This window comes from Octodon degus, unplaced genomic scaffold, assembly GCF_000260255.1.
Source record: "Octodon degus isolate 3935 unplaced genomic scaffold, OctDeg1.0 scaffold00060, whole genome shotgun sequence".
NCBI classification, from domain to species: domain Eukaryota; kingdom Metazoa; phylum Chordata; class Mammalia; order Rodentia; family Octodontidae; genus Octodon; species Octodon degus.
Window position 1 is genome coordinate 1 of NW_004524636.1, and position 5,071 is coordinate 5,071.

Genomic DNA, 5,071 nt, shown 5'->3' on the forward strand with positions numbered 1-5,071 from the left:
AGATAGATAGATAGATAGATAGATAGATAGATAGATAGATAGATTTTAAAATTTTGCATTTGACTTAAGGTGCCATGAGAAAATTTGCATATTGCAGGGTGGTCCTAGCCACCTCCTTGATTTGGGTACTTTTGGATATGTTCCTGCTGCTTTACTTCAGTGAATGCAACAAATGTGATGAGAAAAAGGAGAGAGGACTTCCTGCTGGGGAAGTTCTAGAGCCAGTACAAAAGCCTCATGAAGGTCCTGGAGAAATGGGAAAACCAGTCATCATTCCTAAGGAGGATCAAGAGAAAATGAAATAAATGTTTAAAATCAATCAGTTCAATTTAATGGCAAGTGAAATGATCGCACTCAACAGAAGTTTACCAGATGTTAGGTTAGAAGGGTGTAAAACAAAGGTGTATCCAGATAATCTTCCAACAACAAGTGTGGTGATTGTTTTCCACAATGAAGCCTGGAGCACACTTCTTCGAACTGTTCATAGTGTCATTAATTGTTCACCAAGACACATAGTAGAAGAAATTGTCCTAGTAGATGATGCCAGTGAAAGAGATTTTTTGAAAAGACCTCTAGAGAGTTATGTAAAAAAACTAAAAGTGCCAGTTCATGTAATTCAAATGGAACAGCATTCTGGACTGATCTGAGCGAGATTGAAAGAAGCTGCTGTCTCCTGAGGCCAAGTGATCACCTTCTTAGATGCCCATTGCAAGTGCACGATGGGATGGCTGGAGCCTCTCTTAGCCAGGATCAAACATGACAGAACAGTGGGGTGTCCTATCATTGATGTGATCAGTGATGATACATTTGAGTATATGGCAGGCTCTGATATGACATATGGTGGATTCAACTGGAAACTCAATTTTCGGTGGTATCCTGTTCCTCAAACAGAAATGGACAGAAGGAAAGGTGACCGAACTCTTCCTGTCAGAACACCTACAATGGCAGGAGGCCTTTTTTCAATAGACAGAGATTACTTTCAGGAAATTGGAACCTATGATGCTGGAATGGATATTTGGGAGGAGAAAATCTAGAAATTTCCTTTAGGATCTGGCAGTGTGGAGGGACTTTGGAAATCATCACATGCTCGCATGTCGGACATGTGTTTTGGAAAGCCACACCTTACACCTTTCCAGGAGGCACAGGGCAGATCATCAATAAAAATAACAGGTGACTTGCAGAAGTATGGATGGATGAATTCAAGAATTTCTTCTATATAATTTCGCCAGGTGTTACAAAGGTAGATTATGGAGATATATCATCAAGACTTGGTCTGAGACACAAACTACAATGCAAACCTTTCTCTTGGTACCTAGAGAATTTTTACCCTGATTCTCAAATTCCACGTCATTATTTCTCACTTGGAGAGATATGAAATGTGGAAACAAATCAATGTCTAGATAACATGGCTAGAAAAGAGAATGAAAAAGTTGGGATTTTTAATTGTCATGGTATGTGAGGTAATCAGGTTTTCTCTTATACTGCCAACAAAGAAATTAGAACAGATGACCTTTGCTTGGATGTTTCCAAACTTAATGGCCCAGTCACCATGCTCAAATGCCACCACCTAAAAGGCAACCAACTCTGGGAGTACGACCCAGTGAAACTAACCCTGCAGCATGTGAACAGTAATCAGTGCCTGGATAAAGCCACAGAAGAGGACAGCCAGGTGCCCAGCATTAGAGACTGCAATGGAAGCCGGTCCCAGCAGTGGCTTCTCCGAAACATCACCCTTCCAGAAATATTCTGAGACCAAATTTACAAAAAAAAAAAACAATTGACTGGGCTACCTCAGCATACATTTCTGCCACATTCTTAAGTAGCAAGAAAGGAAAAGTGCTTTCCTCCTCTGCAGGATGTAGGTTATCAGCCATTAGAATGTGGGCTCCTCTAGCTTTTCATTAGCTGTGAACCAGCCTTCCTGTCCGGGGATGCGAAATTGCATAGTAGTTAGACTGCACACACTGATGTTTACAAGGCTGAAAGAGTCTTTCATCCAGAGTTATGGGACAGAATATCCAGACAATGGAACAGCATGCTTTCTGGAGAGCTGCACCTCAGAAGATTCGCTTGCATGTCAGCCACTTCTGCTGACTGTGCTGTCATAGTGAAGATGTTTCCAAGATTATTTTCCTGATTAGAGCTGGTAGCCAGTATATTAGCTATTGATATACAAATAGATGAAAAGAACTGGAACCTGATTCACAATCATGAAAACATTTTTACAACAATTTTTAAAAAACTATATTAAACAGGGTTTAAAGAAAATTACAACAGAACTATGAGAAGTACAATTTGTTATAGTATAGTATCAAATTTCTATATAGATTTTATACCTCAGTGGAGAAAATAACTGATTCCAATAACATTCATTTGCTTTCATCTGTGATAGTCATGGATACATTTATTTTTCTTGGGGTGCTGAAAATGAGTTGAAAAAAGCTTTTTGAACATATTTAATTTCTACATTTTTATTTGGTTTGTGGGCTATTGGAATTGTTAATTTTAATTGCCTTCTAAAATGGAGAATTGACATGGTGTCTGGTCTCAGTGGAACAAATTAGGTATTTTCAGTTGCTCTTGGGTCAACTGCCTCTCTCTCTCTCTCTCTCTCTCTCTCTCTCTCTCTCTCTCCCCCCCCTCCCTCCCTCCACCTCACACACACACACCACAGTTGTGCACACAAACACATACCACAATTGCACACACCTCTCAACAGATTTCTTGCCCCATCCATCAACTTAACTTGATTGAACAGATTATTCTTAAATACCCAGGATTCGTACTACCGTATTACAAATTTGTTTTCCTAGCAATAAATTTTCGGTTCTTTCTGATTCCACTTAACAAAAGGCCTACAGAATCATTTTATTATTTGGGTATTTGGAGATAATATATTTGATGGGTTTTTTTGAAAACTTTTTCACTCCATACATATGTACTTCATTGTCAAGTGCATACTTAGAGTTGATTCTTGAATAGTAATGATGATCTGCTGCTTTTTAAAAAATAAAATTTGACTAAAAATGTTCAATTGGCATTTTTTTACTGAGTTAGCCAAAGAAGTGCAGCTTGTTTTGCATATACCTAGTCCTGCATTTCTTCCCTAAATTCTATTTAGATGAAATTGATGTTCCTTTTGTCTGATTTTTAATTATTTTGGGTATCCATTAAAAGATGATGTTGGTTACAGGTCCTTTTTAATCTCATAGAAGAAAAACCTCATTGTGACATTTTCTCCAATATGTAAAGCAATCCATTGTCAAAAGTACATATATTCTTTGTGCTATTGTATTTAATGGGAGTCTTTTCTCTGATTATAAAGTCTGTCACTGCAGGCAGTGCTATTGTGCCTAATAATGTTTCTGAAAGTTGTATCACTAATGATACTTGCCAGCTTGGGTGTACACAAAGTTTCTCATGTCCTTTTACTAAAAAGTTAATTTATATCAACTTCATGTGGATGTTTTAGGGTGAGGCTCGAATACAGAAAGCATAAACTGTCCCCAGAAAATTTGAAGTGATGAAGGTGCTGGATGAAATTTTTTTCCTACTCCATAGCTGTGTTCAGAAGGCCAAATGCTTGAATCAATCAAATGTCTAACAAATAAATTATTTTCATGCTCAGAATTTCAGGGTTTTGACTTCAGCATAGTTTGGTTTTATTCTTTACAGTAAGAAAGCTTAATAGAAATGTGATTTAAGGTTTTTTATTTTTTAAGGGGGGCATGGTAGATAATCAGAGGTACTTTTAGAACATGGTAGATAATCCCATTGCCTTTATTTTTCTAATTAAACTATACCTAAATATTTGGAAAATATAAAATATTCCTGGAAAAAAAAAGTGACGTTTTAGCCAGAGGTCTCTGTTAAAACCTATACAGGAACAGGCATTGGAGTGCCCTGCTTCACAAAGAAACTGGAGCTTAGCTGGCTCTTCTGCATTAAGAACTAACACTTAAAAAAAAGAACTAACACCTATAAACAGAAAAGATGCACTAGAAACAAGCAGCTCTCCTAAGGGCACTGGACTCTAAAAGCATGTTTGTGGCTCTTTGCCCAAAGGAAAGAATGGGAGAGAGAACAACATTCTGCAGATTCTCTGCAACTCCAGCTGGAAAGTAACCACTTCTCAGACACTTTCTCTTCAGAGACTGAATGATTTGCCTCTCTTTTCACAGTGCGGAACTGTGAAGTACTTTAGTTACAAAAGTGATGTTTTAGCCAGAGTTCTGTGTTGCGCCGTATACAGCAACAAGCATTGGAGGGCCATGCTTCCCAAAGAAGTTGGAGATCAGCTAGCTTTTCTGCATTAAGATATCACACTTGGAAACACAAATAATGTTGTAGAAACAAGCAGCTCTCCTCAGGGCACAGAGGTCTAGAAGCGTGTTTGTGGCTCCTTGCCTGTAGGAATGAATGGGAGAGAGAACAACCTTCGGCATTTTATCTGCATCTCCAGCTAGAAAGTCACAAACCTCATGGATGCTTTCATTTAGGAGACTGAAATATTTGCCCCTCTTTTCACAGCGCGGATCTGTGAAGTACTTTAATTACAAACGTGAAGTTTTAACCAGAGTTCTGTGTTGCGCCATACACAAGAACAGTAATTGGAGTGCCCAGCTTCCCAAGAAGCCGGAGCTTAGCTGACTCTTCTGCATTAAGAACTCACACTTAGAAAAACAAATCATGCAGTAGAAACCAGCAAATCTCTTCCAGGCACTGGATTCTAGAAACGTGTTTGTGCCTCTTTGCTGATAGGAAAAACTGCGAGAGAGAGCATCTTCTGCAGTTTATCTACACGTCCTGCTGGAAAGTCAACAAATTCATGGATGCTTTCTCTTAGGAGACAGAATGTCATGCCAATCTTTTCACAGAGTGGAACTGTGAAGTACTTTAGTTACAAAAGTGATGTTTTAGCCAGAGATCTGTGTTGGGCGCTATACAGGAACAGGAATTATAGTGTAATGCTTCCCAAACAAGCTGGAGCTTAGCTGGCTCTTCTGCATTAAGAACTCACACTTAGAAACACAAAACATGCAGTAGAAACAAGCAGCTCTCCTCAGGGCAC

The 5,071-nt window shown here is 38.7% G+C and overlaps 1 pseudogene; it reads left to right on the forward strand.

The window, feature by feature from the left end:
- The first annotated feature begins 74 nt into the window (after nt 1–74).
- The window catches only part of LOC101589414, a 15,972-nt pseudogene continuing 10,975 nt past the window's right edge, over nt 75–5,071 (forward strand).